We start from the raw sequence: 16,307 nt of genomic DNA, 5'->3' as shown, positions 1-16,307 counted from the left end.
TCTCATTCTCATACCTATCCCCAGGCTATCATGAATCTGGTTTGGGTCTGGAAACATTTGCCTTCTCTGAACATTTCATATAAATGGAATATAAAATATAAATTTTTTGCTTGTGACATCTTTCACTGAGCACAATGTTTTTGATATTCATCCATACTATAGCCTGTATAATTACTTTTTCATTGCAGAACAGTATTGTAATACATGGATATATATTTTGCTTATTCATTCACCAACAGAGTTGATGGAATTGTAGTTTGTCTCCAGGTTTGGACAATCTAAATAATGGTACTGAGAACATTCATATTCAACTCGATGTGTGATCATAATGTTTTCACATTTCTTAGGCATATACTCAAGAAGACAGCCATTGTGGTGGCTATTAGGTGGTATCTCATTTTGTTTTTTTTGTTTTTTTTTAAAGTTTTAATTTAAGTTCCAGTTAGTTAACATAGAGTGTAAATTTCGTTTCAGGTATACAATACAGTGATTTCATAAAACACCCAGTGTTCATCCCAACAAGTGCACTCTATAATTCCTATCACCTATTAACTCATCCCCCAACACACCCTCCCCACCCCGCCCCTGTAACCATCAGTTCTCTAGAGTTAAGGAAAAGTTAAAAATAGAACTACCCTAAGATCCAGCAATTGCACCACCAGGTATTTACCCAAAGAAAACAGTCATTATGGTTTAATTTACATTTCCTTAATGACAAGTGATATTGAGAATATTATCATGTGATTTTTAACCATTTATCTATCTTCCTCTAAGAAACGCCTATCCAAATCTTTTACAAAGTTTTAAACTGGGTGATATGTTTTCTTATTAATAAACAGTAAGAGTTCTTTTTATATTCTGGATACAAGAACTTTAACCATATATACAATTTGCAAATATTTTCACCAGTCTGAGGATTGTTTTCATTTACTTAATAGTGCCTTTTGAATGCAAAACTCTTAACTTTTTATAAAGTCCAATTTATTATTTTTTCTTTTTTTAATTGTGTTTTGGTGTCATATCTACAAATGCTTTGTCTAACCTGGGGTCATGATTTTCTCCTGGAAGTTTTATATTTTTAACTCTTACATTTAGGTCTACAATCTATTTTGAGCTAGTTTTGGTATATGGTGTGAGGTAAGGTTCTAAGTTAATTTTTTTGTATGTGGATATCCAAATGTCACAACATCATTTGCTGAAAAGACTTTTCTTTTACCCACTGAATTGCCTTAGCAATTTTGTAAAAAAAAAAAAAAATCAATTGACTATAAACATAAGGTTTTATTTCAGTATGCTGCTTCATTGATCTATCTTCTTTATGCCAGTACCATGCTGCCTTGATCACTATTGCTTTTTAATAAATTTTGAAATCAGTAAGTATAAGTACTCCACCTTTGTTTTTTTCACAAAACTGTTTTACTATTCACCTTTGAATTTCCATATAAATTTTAGGATCAGTTCATTAATTTCTACAAAAAAGCCCCCCCCACACACACACACACAAACAAAATAAAAAAACAATCATCCACTATTTTTTTTTTATGTTTTAATTTTTTATTTATTTATGATAGTCACAGAGAGAGAGAGAGAGAGAGAGAGAGAGAGAGAGGCAGAGACACAGGCAGAGGGAGAAGCAAGCTCCATGCACTGGGAGCCCGACGTGGGATTCGATCCCGCGTCTCCAGGATCACGCCCTGGGCCAAAGGCAGGTGCCAAACCGCTGTGCCACCCAGGGATCCCAATCATCCACTATTCATTCATCCAATGAATCTTTAGATAAATTTGGGTAGAACTGTCAACATAACAGTATTTAATGTCCCAAAAGAGTGACTCTCCATTTACTTATATCTTTAATTCGTCAGCAGTATTTAAAAATTTTCAGTACACAAATCTTGCACTAATTTTGTTAAAGTTATTCCTAAGCATTTTATTCTTTTTGATGACACTGTGAGTGGAACTGTTTCCTTAAGGAAACATTTTCAGATTACTCTATCTAGTATATAGAGATGCAACCAATTTTTGTATACTGATTTTCATATTCTTCAACCTTGCTGAACTCATTTATTTCTTTTCTACAGACATTTATGCTGTTTGCAAATAGGCAGTTTTACTTTTCCCCTTTCAATATGGATGCCTTAAATTATTTCTTTTTCTTGCCTTATTGCATTGACTAGAATCTCCAATATAATGATGAATAGAAATGGTGACAGAAGACAGTTTTGAATTGTTTCTGATTCCTAGGGGGAAAGCTTTCAGTCTATCAACATTAAGTATGATAAGCTATATGTTTTTCATAGATGCTCTTTATCAGATTGAAGAAATTCCCTTCTTATCAGATTTGTGATAAGGGTCTTTTCTTATTAAAATGGACCAAAGACTTAGATATAAAAGTTAAACCCATAAATATCTTAGAGGAAAACACAGAGGTAAAAATCTTCATGCCCTTCAATTAACTAATGGTTTCTTAGATATGATGTTTAAAGCACAAGTAACAAAAGAAAAGAATAAACATTTCTAAAAAATAGAAACTTGTGTCCTTTATAGGATACTATCAAGAAAGTAAGAAGAGCCATAGAATAGGGGGAAATTTTTATAAATCATTTATCTGATAAGAGTCATGTCCAAACTGTACAAAGAATTCATACAATTCAACAATAAAAGAAATAACCCCATTTAAAAATTAGCAAAGAATCTGAATAGATATGTCTCCAAAGAAGATATAAAAATGGCCAACAAGTAGATGAAAATATACTCAACATTATTAACCAATAGGGATATGAAAATCAAAACCACGAGATACCATTTCATACCCACAGGATGGGTATAATAAAAAAGACAAATAACAAGTGCTGCTGAGGACACTGTGGGGAAATTGGAGCCCACAGACATTGCTGATGGGAATATAAAGTGGTATAATCACTTTGAAAACAATTTAGCAGTTCCTTAAAAGTTAAATGTAGAGTTCCCTATGACCCAGCAATTTCATTTCTATGTATATACCCATGGGGATCGCAACCCTATGTCCACACAAAAGCTTGTACGTGAATGTTTATAGCAGCATTATTAATAATAGCCCAAAAGTAGAAACAACTCAAATGTCCATCAACTGATGGTGAATAAATAAAATATGGTAGGTCCATACAATGGATTACTCAGGCATAAAAGGGAATAGATATATGCTACAACACAGACAAATCTTGGAAACATTACAGTAACTGAAAGAAGCTAGACACACAGACCACATATCATATGGTTCCATTTATATGAAATGTTCAAAATAAGCAAGTCCCTAGAGATGGAAAGAAAGGGCTAGGGGTAGCTGGGAGTAACTACTAATGGATACAAGTACTTTGGGGATGATGAAACATTCTAAAATTACACAGTGGTGATGGCTGTACAACTCTGTGAAATACACCCAAAACCACTGAATCCCATACTTTAAAGGGATAATTTTATGGTATATGAACTATATTTCCATTTAAAAAAAAGCTGTTACTAGTTTAATCACTAATTGGTGATGGGACTTTGGGTAAGTGGAAATATAGCAGAAAGGTACAAAGAGTAAGCATCACCTTTTTTGGTGATGCTCCTGTGCTCCTTGAAAATATTCATTCAATAACCCACAGTCATTGTTGTGAGTTGAACTGTGTTCCCCAGAAAGATATGTTCAAGCCTTAATCCCTGGTACCTGTAAATGCAACCTTATTTGGAAATGGGGTCTTTGCAGATAGAATAAAATTAAGATAAAGTCATGCTGGGTTAGAATGGGCTATAATCCAATCACTGGCATTCTTTTTTTTTTTTTTTTTTAAAGATGTTATTTATTTATTCTTGAGAGACATGGAGAGAGAGGCAGAGACACAGGCAGAGGGAGAAGCAGGCTCCATGCAGGGAGCCCGATGTGGGACTCGATCCCAGGACCTGGGATCATGCCCTGAGCCAAAGGCAGACCCTCAACCACTGAGCCACCCAGGCGTCCCACCACCACTATTCTTAATAAGAAGAGGGATATTTGAACAAAGAGAATGCCATGTGGCAAGAAAGGTGGAAATTGGAATGATGCATCTACAAGCCAAGAAATGCCAAAGATTGCTGGCATCTGCTGAAAAGGTAGCAGAAAGGGGCATAGTACAGATTTTCACTCAGTGCTTTCAGAAGGATCTAACCCTGCTGGCACCTTGATTTGGGACTTTCAGCTTCCAGAACTGTGAGATAATACATTTATGTTGTTTTAATCCATCCAGTTTGTGGTGATTTGTTCTGGCAGCCCTAGGAAACTACTGCAGTAATATTTGTATCTTTATTATTAAAGACAAAGCATTTCAGGAAGTAAAGTCAATCTCTGTAATTGGGGATAATAATATTTGTCCATTCATCGTGCTAAGAAAATGATCACAAAAATACTTCAGAAAGTGAAGTACTTGATAAATATAGGATATTACTCCTAGATGTATGCTTTTAATTCATTTGTCAGCTCTAACTTCCTGGCTTTTCTCTTTTCTTTTCTTCAAAATCATCTGTTTTCAAGCAACATTTACCTTCCTTAGAAAAACTATGGCCTGGGTACTAGAGTTCTCTAACATAAAAGTGAGGGATCCCTGGGTGGCACAGTGGTTTAGCGCCTGCCTTTGGCCCAGGGCGCGATCCTGGAGACCCAGGATGGAATCCCACGTCGGGCTCCCGGTGCATGGAGCCTGCTTCTCCCTCTGTGTCTCTGCCTCTCTCTCTCTCTCTCTGTGTGACTATCATAAATAAATAAAAATTAAAAAAAAAAAACATAAAAGTGAGAAGTCAAATTATGGAACTCCCATACCACCCACTCTCCTAATCCCCCCAAAACACATCTTGCCATAAATTGTCAATGAATTTAGGAAATAAAACACTGATGCATTGTAACCTTTTTTTATACATATAGTTAGGGCATTGCTTGTTCCATAATTGTCTATTCTGTTGAATTGAATCATTATAAACGCTCACTTTTTGAAGACCACTATAAAGAAGATATTTGGCACCAAAAGTATATTTTTCACAAATCGCAAATCAGATAAGATGCTCAATTATCAAAATAAACTACTACACAAACTCTGATTATTGAGAATTTCTGATTATTTAGTCTTGAAAAAACTTTTTAAAAATTTTGCTATAAGTTACCCATGGTGGAAATTTGACAGTATCCAACAAGGGGGGAAATCTGTCAAATGTCCTTAAACATCTCCAGATTTTCTCTCCCTTTTCACCTCTGCTTTCCTGAGTGTATCAATATAGGTGTAGGAGATTGTGACCCTTTAGGTAATGTATATATTCTCTTATTCAAATGAAAATCTCACATGTCTTTAAATGGAGAAGATTTTACAAGTATGTAAAGATACAGTTATATAGAAGCTCATAACAGAAGAACAAATGGAAATTTTAGATAAATGCTATGCTATACCCATGCAATGATACATATGGCAGCTATTAAAAAGAATGAGACATTAATATGTAGTAACATGAAAGGGTTCCCAAGACAGATAAAAGTAGAAAGGCCCCTCTGTCTCCACACCAAACAGATTACCAGAAAGTATAAATGGTATGATTCTTTGTGGAAAAAAGGATTGTAATACCACACACACACACACACACACACACACACACACACACACAGAGTTAATCTCTGAAGGTACTCACAAAAAAAGTATTAGATGCAGTTACATTTAGAGAATGATTCCAAAGTTTTATTATGGGCATGGATTGCTTTTATTATGTAATATAATTTATAAATGGAAGAGTTTTAGCCCATAAGGACAAGGCAATGATGAGTAGTTTACTATCTGAAATAAAACAAAATAATCTGCACAGACAACAATATATAAAAAAGAATGTTTAAAAGAATTCTTTACTTCTGGGGACCTCAAAAAAGACATCATGCAACATTTTACAGGTACCACAAGGGAATTGTAGCTAGGTTTGTGCTGCTAGGCCCATACTCGTGTGGGGAATCAATAGACCATCCTTCGAGCTAAGAGCACAACAATTTACTTATAGTGGTTTATCGAGTGCTTAGTTCAATACGAGTGGACATTTTGTCAATAACATTCTAATGGATGCTATGGATGACAGTTCAGTGCTATAATATACAAGCTGGAAGGCCATATACTAAAATTTATAGGTCCCTGGAGTCAGAGGATGATCATTTGTAGAGGAACTAAAGAAAAACACCAAGAAATGTCTCATTGTAAGGCCTAATGATTGTTTTGAAGTAAAAAGCAAACAGATTTGGTTATTATGGATTGCATTAGTGCTAACACATTGGTGCTATTTTTATACATTCTTGTATCTTAAAAAATTTTAGTAAACGAAAGGTGAAATTAGAAAGCTTTCCCTCATTTGAATTAGGCTGGAAGCTCTCAATGTAAACACATTTCCCAATTAAGTTAGACAACACACAGAATTCATCACCTGAATCATGTTGGTTAGAAATGAGCAGTAAATTAACTCATTCAGTTCTATAGTCAATTCACAAGTTTCCAGCACTAAAGTGGTCACATGAGCTATATTTGTGCCAATTGTCAAAGCAGAAGTAAGGTGATGTACCCAGAAGGCACAAAACTACTGCTCTTTTAAAAAACATATATAATTATAGGGGAAGAAAGAAAATGAGTGGGAAATATCAGAGAGGGAGACAGAACATGAGAGACTTCTAACTCTGGGAAATGAACAAGGGGTAATGGAAGGGGAGGTGGGGTGACTGGGTGACGGGCACTGAGGGGGGCACTTGACGGGATGAGCACGGGGTGTAATACTATATGTTGGCAAATCGAACTCCAATAAAAAAGTATACAAAAAAACCATATATAATTAGATATCAAGATTATTTTTTTTTTTTTTTTTTTTTTTTTTAGATATCAAGATTATTTTATTGGGAGAAGATAATACCTATAATTTTCACATTTAATTTCTGAAGCACTCACTATTTTCATTTTTATTTTCCCTTAAGCTAGATTTATTAATTTATTTTTAAAGATTTTATTTATTTATTGATGAGGGACACAGAGAGAGAGGCAGAGACATAGGCAGAGGGAGAAGCAGGCTCCCTATAGGGAGCTTGATATGGAACTCAATGCCAGCACCCTAGGATCACGACCTGAGCCAAAGGCAGATGCTCAACCACTGAGCCACCCAGGTACCCCTAAAGCTCAATTTATATATTATTTAATATTTGTGGAGGAATTAAAATATGCATTCAAATAGCTCCTATAGACTTATATGTGGGAGCTTCTGGGTTCTCTCTCTTTTTCTTAAAAATTCTTTTTCTTGTGGACTATTTTCTACTCCCTGCTCTGATTTTAAGTGTTATATCTGTGTTGACAATTCAATTTAAATCTCTAACCCTGAATCATTCCTTGAACTCTGAACTGCTTCCTTGAAACTTTTCCTGGATATTCCATAGACATTGCAAATGTAACCCATCAAGAGGCAAACAGACTGAAGAAGAACAAAAGAAACAATAGAGAACAAACTGGTGGTTAGCAGAGGGGAGGTCATAGGTGATGATGATCACGCGTTGGGATGAGCACCGGGTGATATATGGAATTGTTCAATCACTGTATTGTACACCTGAGACTAATATTACATTGTTAACTAACTGGAATTTATTTATTTTTTTAAAAGATTTTATTTATTTATTCATGAGAGAGAACAGAGAGAGAGAGAGGCAGAGACACAGGCAGAGGGAGAAGCAGGCTCCATGCAGGAAGCCCGATGTGGGACTTGATCCCAGGACTCTAGGATCATGCCCTGGGTCGAAGCTCAACCACTGAGCCATCCAGGCGTTCCTTTTTTTAAATTTTTATTTAAATTGCAGTTAGTTGGGCAGCCGGATGGCTCAGCAGTTTAGTGCCGTCTTGCATGAATTTCTCATGTCTTGCATGAATAAATAAAATCTTAAAAAAAAAACAACTTAAAAAAAAAGAAAAGAAAAACCCTAATTCCCCATCCTCACCACTACCCTGAAGGCACTCAAATCAGAAACTTAAGAGTCATTCTTGATCCGTATTTCCTCTCAGCAAATCTATCAGTTCTATGTTGGATCCACTCATTTCTCTAACTCTTATACTATCACTCTGGTCCAAGGACCATGGTCTTGCCTGCACAGCTTTCCAGCTGGTCTCCTTGCTCCTATTCTTTTCCTCCATCCCCCAGTCAAGACCCTTGTGAGCAGCCAGAGTGAGCATCTTAAATGGCATCAATTATTCCATCTTATTTCAGTAACTTCGTGCTGCTCTGAGAACAAAAACTAAATTCTGAGCTCACAAGGCCTATAAATGATCCTGCCTCACTCACAGGTCCCATTCTCTGTACTCTGGGATTTCAAAGGAAACAAACCACTCTACATGGGTTAAATGAAGGGACTCACAAAATAACTCTTTATAGAGGTATGGGCAGGGTCAGGGGAACAAACCAGGGATGTTTAGACACGGAGACATAACGACAATTGGCAGTCATTACCATTCCTGGGGCAAGGGGAGGACTGGAGCCAGAGAAACTGGATCGTCATAGGATGGGTCCTGCAGATGGAAAGGCAAGAAATACCCTGAATTCTCTCCTCCTGTCCTCTGATCTCCTGCTGGTTCCTCCCACTGACTGAGAAGTCTTGAGATCAAGGAAGCCTGGGTGATTAATATGATGTGATGCGGAGGAACAGAAGGGATCTACCACCCAGGACACAGAGCACATGAGAGAAGGCAGTGCATGGATCTGGAAGGGTAGAAGGGAGATAAATCAGCACACATGCCAGCCTCATTCATGCCACTGTCCCTCTTTCTTGCTCTCCAGCTTCACGTTTGGTGTGTTCTTACAACAGGAATTTGCACAGACTTTTTCTTTCTCTGGATACCCTTTTCCTTCCACTTTTCCCATGGCTACTTATTCATGCTCCTTTAAGTCTTAAAATGTAAATATCCTGAATGCCCTAAGAGCAGGTATCTCCTTGGTTAAGCCTTTGCTTGTTTCCTTCAGAGTACTTACCACAATTTGTAAGTATTTTACGTACTTGCTTTTCTCTGCCTTTTCCTCTAGAATCTGAGGGAGGTGGAAATGTGTTTAGCAGATGCCTGCCATACAGTAGGTGCTCAGTAAATATTAACTGAATTAATGTTGGCCAAATTACATAGCAAAATCATAAGACTGTGTCCAGAGACAGTGCACTTCCAGGAACATCTGTATGAATTCTAAACTGAGGCAGCATTTAGGAAAACTCACTTAATCTTTATTTTTCTATTAGGCATGGATTTAGCTTTAAAAATATCTTTATGTAAAGTAAAAGTCTGCATTAAGAGATGCTCCCTTCCTTGTTTATTTAAAAGGAGAATGTCTATTATGGCACCAATGGTCTAAAAGAAAATAACTGAATCATTTAAAAGCAAGGTTTATGCTCATTTTTTTTAAACTCCTGTTTCTATAGCAATAGCATAAAATTACCTGTTTTGGTCTGTGATGCTCCTGGTACTAGAATATTAGTCATTTCAACATCTTTTCTTCTTTTTCATTTTAATTGAAGAAAGGGAACAAAGGGACTGGGGGCAGCTTTAAATGTAGAACACTAGGCTGTAGCTAACATATTTGAGATGTAACAAGATGGCAATTGCAAAGCACAATCCACAGTGGTGACAACACTTCCACATGACTGTGTATTTAAACATCCAAGTCCTTCTCTCACCTCCTCTGAAAGAGGAGCATCATCTGATCCTAAATTTCAGAGCATTTTAACCTTCATTATGAATGACAAGGGCCCATTTGCTTCTGCAGAAAGTCTATAAAAAGCAACCTTTGGCTTCACTTATACACCACGTTATTTTTAAAGGCAACTGCATTTATAATGGACTATCTCCACTTAAGAATCATTCAACAAGGTGCACCTCAACATCTAAGCAGTTAGCAGAGATTAAAAGTAACTGTGAGTGTTGGCAGGAGGAGGAAAGCCAGGAAATACCTAATTCTGAAAGAAAGTAAAAGTGGAAGTAAACACACACCAGGAAATAGGGGAGAAACAAGGGAAAACGGAAGGCTGACAGTGGTTGAAAAATAAAGTTGCCTATACGCTAGTTGCTGCTAGCAGGCCTGATGACACTGTCATCCTTCCTGCAGAAGGAAGAGCAGCAGCATTGGCAGAGGAGAGCTGTCTATGTGACAGGGGCCATTACTATCATCACCTGGCATTCCAAAAGAGCAACTGGAGTGAGCCCTGGCCATGGATGTAGGCTGAGCTGGCTTTAAATCCTGGTTCTGTTGCTTACTACCTGTGAAACTTCAGCAAGTAATGAACCGTCAAAGCATTAGCTGCCTCATCTGTAAAGTGGGGCTAATACATAACTGCAAGGTTCTTGTGAAAACAGGAGGTTAGCCTCTTTCATGTCATCTGTTGCTAAACTGAACGCCTGCTGCCCTCCTTTTGTCTGATACTTAAATAGGACCAAAATATCTGAATTAGTCTTTTTCAGCTAGAAACTCCCATGTGCATGTATGAAGATCTGCAATCGGAATTAAAAGAGGTAAAACCATTGAAGCAAATATTTTCCATAAGCAAGAGTAATCACTAAATACAGAATAACCTCTATTTTTTAAAAAATATTTTATTTATTTATTCACAAGGGACACAGAGAAAGAGGCAGAAACATAGGCAGAGGGAGAAGCAGGTTCCTCACAGGGAGCCCGATGTGGGACTCGATCCCGGGACTGGGATCATACTGTGAGCCAAAGACAGACACTCAACCACAGAGCCACTCAGGCCCCCCTACAGAATAACTTCTAAAAGATGACATCAGCCATCCTGGGCAAGCACTGAGCCCTCATCATGGCCAGGAAACTACACTGTGCTCATAGGTGACATACTGGCATTGTGGGTATCCTGTGTGTCACAAACAGTGATCATATGGCAAGACTTTGGGGTTGGCACAATTCTGGACATCATTTATTCTCTGGTAAAAGTTTTATAGCTTCTTATCAGATATCTGGAATGATAAAGACAAGGGAAGAGGGATGACAGGAGGCAGTGGATTTGAAAACCAGTGGATACCGTGTCACACTCACTCCCCTTGGCAAGGACGAGCTGCTTCATGCTTCCCCTTTTGTCTCTCCCCACTCCACCCTGCTGCCAAGGGCAGCTGGAAACCTGCACAAGAACCTGGATGAGGTGGGAGAAGATGGATGCAAGGAGGGGAGAGGGGCCTGTCACTTACGTGCAGTTTTGCCTGCGGACGCCATGCTCTCAGGGACCTCACGGGGAGAGGCATGAGTGGTTCCTTCCTGGAATTAATGGAGCTCAAAAGGAAAGGGTCTGGAAATAGGTGAGGGAGCACCAAGGCCTACAAGGCTCTTTATTCTGGGGTGGAGCAGGGAGAGATAAAACATAAAAAAAATCAAACCCCAAACAAAGAGGATCACAAGGCAGGTTCATCAGGACCCTTACAGCTGCCTTCTGACCCTTCAGGTTCTCAAGGTCCTTATGCCACGCCACCTTCTGATTTCCCCACTCCCTTGGCATTCTAAAACCCTCTCACCCCTGACCTTTATGCTCCCATTTTCTTTCTAAGCTTCAGAAGCCAAAGGCTCTTCCTTATTCCTGTTCCTCAACTGAAAGCAATCTGATGACCACATAGTTCAGTTTCCCAGATATATGAATGTTAAGAAAAATCTAACTTTGTAAAATTAAAACAAAGCAATATGGGGGAGATATTTCTGGATTGGGAACTTTCTAGCACTTCTAATGCAGGGGTTCCAATGACCACATTTTGAGAAACATGGCTGGCTTCACTGGAAAAGTACTCCTTGGGGTTTCAATCCTTTATTTTAGAAGATTTTATTTATTTATTCATGAGAGACACCCAGAGAGAGGCAGAGGGAGAAGCAGGCTTCCTGTAGGGAGCCTGATGCAGGATTCGATCCCAGGACTCTGGGATCATGACCTGAGCCAAAGGCAGACACTCAACCACTAAGCCACTCAGGTGCCCTTGGGGGTTTCAATTCTTATAAATCTCTACCTCTTCTTGGCTACCTCTGAAATATCCACTCTAATCCCAGCTTCTAAAGCATTCCTACTATATTCTTTAAGCCTAACTTTAAGTGGGGTTCTTTACTATCCTGGTAATGGTGGTGAGGCTATGATTTACCAGGTACCTTCCCCAAGCCTCAAGCTCTAGAAGTTACTAGCTAGTAAGGTGGCAAAGGGCTTACCTCTTTGGAGCAAGAGGAAGGACTGGATGATATGAACCTTCAGACAAGGAGAATTAGAAAACCTGCAATTCAAGTGAAGGAAAGGCAATGTGGAAGTCAAGAGAACAGGCTTTTCAGTCAGACTATCTGAACATAAATCATGGTTCTCTCACTTATTAGCTATAGTATTTGGGCAAGTTTGGGCTACCTCTTCCAATTTTCTCATCTTAACCCAGGAATAAAAGTAGGCTTTACCATGTAGAGTTGCTATGGGGATCAAATGTGATAATATATGGAAAATGCTTAGCACTGTCTAAAATAAGTCATTTCTATCCTTTATGTGTTAGCTGGTAATTGATTAAGTTTTGTTCTGAGGTTATAACAAAGCATTTATCCACGTACTTCAGCAATAATCAAAGCTTCTGAGAAATGGGCTACTCCTGTTTATCCACCTTTACACAAGAAGAGGATGGCTCTCAGTATGACAAGAATGAAATTCAGGTTCTGAACTTCTATAACAGAACGTCAACTCAGTCTGGTATCCACGGTATATTGATCTCATGTTAAGCACCAGCACTGAGTTTGAATACTTCAGGCACTTGTCAGAAAAAAATCAGCTATGAACTGACTGAATCTAGTACTTGCTAAAGGCTTGCTTGAGACGTCTGATATTCTGAACCATATTATACTACCCCCCCTCCAAAAAGAAATGCCTTCACAAAGTTGAGATTTAATGTTTTGTTCTCAGGTTTTCTTTCCTTCTTTTTAATGGAGAATCAACATAAGAAAAATCCATTTGAAGAAAATTTTATTATTATTATTATTTATTATTATTATTTTTTTTTTTTGCAAAAATTGTATCCCAGATGGCAAATAGGTTTCATCTTAAGTGCCAATGTCAAATGACTGGTAGTGACTGGAGTGTTCTGTCAAGAAGGACTGCAAAGTTGCCACAATCGATTAGCACTGTCTGCTGTGGACATCACTGAGGAAGCGTGGTGCCTTTGTGATACATTTAACCATGCTGCCCATTGCCATTGCTAGAGTGTGGTACATGGTACAGCACGCTGCACCTTCTATAAGGACCTGCTCACTGCACACATCCCTTCTGAAAGTCAGTGCCACAGTCCTCTCACCCCCGAGCCTCTGTATCGTTGATCCTTCTGTCAAGATGCCCTACTCTCACAAGCAAGTAGCCCTCAGAACTTGAATAAAAGGTTACTTAAAAGTTACCAAAACCGACTCAGAAAGGGTAAGATTTGAAGACAGATGTTTCTTGAATCAAGGCCAGCAGGGTAAGGTAAGGAAATCTAGTACAGGCTAGATGCTGTGAATGAAACTTAAGCCTGATTAGTGGTATTAACGAACCACAGAAACTCCTAGCTATAGAGAAAAACCTGAGGTGATAAATATAAGTGGGCAGGGATGGGTTAAATGGGTGATGGAAATTAAAGAAAGCACTTGATGTAATGAGCACTGTGTGTTGTATGTAAATGATAAACCACTAAATTGTACTCCTGAAACTAATATTAACTATATGTTTACTAACTAGAATGTAAATAAAAACTTGAAACAAACAAACACGCAAAAGGAATACACAGATGGAAAGAAGAGGGTCGGAACAGAAGAAGGAGAGCCAGTGGGAGAGAAAAAAAAATTTTTGAAGAAAAATGTTCTAACCATGCGCCATTAGGGTAATGATGGTATTTCAGACAGCTCAAAATGATAAATTATTGCAGTTTCTTTTAAAGAATTCTTTACTAGAACCATTTTAGTGACATTAAATTGTTTAAGTGGCCATCTGTGGAACAGTGCAGCAACTGGGTGGGCCTATGGACAAGTCTGGAACATCCATTAAAATAGCTACACTTGCTACATGGAAGCTGTCTGCAACTTTCTTTCACCAATCACAAATCTGATTAATCCCACCTTTGTAGTCATTTAAATTTTTTCTAGATTACTTAAACCAGAAGGAATGTGGGTGCACTAAATGGTTTCCAATTGAACAAAGAAAATACACTTTTTAAAAGTACAAAAGCCATATTCAATTTAGATACCAGTTTTAGAACTTACAGTTAAGTTTTAAATCTTTTCTATTTGAAAGATTTACACTACAAAATCAGAGCAAAACACCGTAATGGGTAAGCATAAAAGAGACAGTCTATTCTTATTCTACTCAAAAATTTGCTTATTGGAAATAAGAAATCAAACATTTTATTATCTAAGCTTAATAACAATCACCCTAACACACTGAAATAGAAGTTACTGCTTATAAATGTCAAGAATGATAGTAATAATAATAAACTCTTACATAGGGCTTACTCTATGCCAGCCACTGTTCTAAGTTCTTTATATTATATTGTAATCTTCAAACAGCCCCATGGGATGTGTCTTATTATTTCCACCTTATAGATGAAGAAACTGAGGCACAGGGACAGTAAGCAACTTGCTTAGGATCACATGGCTAGTGAGCATCAGAACCAAGATTCAGCTCGAGGCAGTCTGGCTCTAGCATCTGTCCTCTAAACCATTAGGATGTACACTGTCCTCACCCTTTGCCTAGAAATCCAATTTAACTCCTATGTAAGGCATGATAGGAGGAGTGAGCTTGGGCTATTTCTGAACATTATGGTTGCCTCTCAGTGTTCCTTTAGTCCTCATGATTAGTATTTAAGGGAAAAAAAGGAAAGAACGCTTGGGCATTCAGGTGGTAGAAAAAGGAAGAGTCCAGTTGGCAGGAAAGCTGGTCATAGTTTTCCATCTTGCTTATTATAATCAGATCTTTTCTACTTACTCATATAAAGCCTCTCTTTTGAAAAGCCCAAAAGAACTTCTGTGATAAACCACCAATAATTGCTACTGGCTTTCTAGTTCTTCAATTTATGGTGACACCGTATTTGTCAGACATCCCTGAATGATCACTGTTTTTTGAACTGTGAACTAGCTTGGTGATGAGAGCACAGCTTCTGAATTAGTTTCTGATAAATTTCACCAGAGGGGATGGGAATAATTATTACCCTTTGCCCCACCGCCCCACAAACCACATGTCGACCAACAGAAAATGCAAGGTGCAGAATCGTCACACTGTGAAGATAGATGTAGCCTAATGACATGGAAAGAGATGCCAAATCGTTTTCAACTTTAGAGGGGCTGGCCTTGCAAGATTTAATTAGCTTACAGTTGAGAAGTAATTTGAAGCTTCAAATTATAGTTATTTAGAGACTCTTGAATTGCTCATCATTTCACTTTATAAGACTACAATATGAGGCAGACTTCCATGGAAAAAAATGATTAGAATAATAATAAAAAATTCCCTACAGAGAGGCAGGAGTGGAAAGAATCAAGCCTGGGAGCCAGACAGCCCTGGGTTACAGCCCCACAGGTGTGATGTTGGGCTACTGAGGCTGTTTTCTCATCTATAAATTATCACTTGTCTTACAGAGTACCATGAGCTAAGGGAATTTGGTAAAATGTCTGGCATATGTCACTGCTCAATAAATTTCGGTTTACTTAACACCTTTCTGGTCTCTGTTTACATCAACTCTAAAATCTTCACTGAGAGTCTCCATTGCTGAAATCCACTCCTCCTTACTCTTCACTTCTACTCATGCTTTCTGAAATCCATCATCAGTGGCCTATGACAGCCTCCTAACTTGGCTCATGCCTTCTAGCTTTCTTCTCAGCATCTTAACACATCCGTAGAAAGACAAAACTAACAGCATTACCTTCCTAATTTATAAACACGACAAACCACTTGATACAGAATCAAGTCTGAAAACCTGTGCCTATTTCTCTGGCTTCCTCTGCCACCAGTTCTTTACTTACTCCTAATTCTCCGGCCAAACTGAAGTACCACCAGTGGGATGGCCTTTACAAGTATCTGCTCTTGTCCTAAAATGTCTTCCCTACCTTTTAGAAGTTCTCACTTGTTCTATAACAACTTTTAGAAACATTATTTTATCAAGTATCTCTAACTCTAAAAGGCAAAGATGGGAGAGAACTGGATTTTACTTACAGGCTCCACAGAAATTATACATGCTTCTGTTATCATTTCTCTCACTGTGTTCCATTTGTTCTATATGCTTCTTTCTTTCTTTCTTTCTTTTTTAACATTTTAT

General features: G+C 38.0%; 1 protein-coding gene across 25 annotated transcripts in view; it reads right to left on the bottom strand.

Annotated features, from left to right (window-relative positions):
- CFAP20DC (CFAP20 domain containing) overlaps positions 1-16,307 on the bottom strand; it is a 261,970-nt gene that overhangs the window by 181,186 nt on the left and 64,477 nt on the right. The window contains exon 4 of one of the 25 annotated variants that reach the window (XM_077858290.1): positions 12,211-12,272. The exons of 22 other annotated variants lie outside the window; for them this stretch is intronic. The gene's annotated coding sequence lies outside the window, so the exon portion shown is untranslated. Of the gene's footprint in view, positions 1-8,487; positions 8,525-11,216; positions 11,260-12,210; positions 12,273-16,307 lie in introns of those variants that run through there. 2 more of the 25 variants (XM_077858289.1, XM_077858288.1) reach the window with 2 other exon arrangements.

Source organism: Canis aureus, chromosome 19, assembly GCF_053574225.1.
Source record: "Canis aureus isolate CA01 chromosome 19, VMU_Caureus_v.1.0, whole genome shotgun sequence".
Taxonomy (NCBI): Eukaryota; Metazoa; Chordata; class Mammalia; order Carnivora; family Canidae; genus Canis; species Canis aureus.
This window is presented reverse-complemented; position numbering and strand designations above follow the sequence as displayed.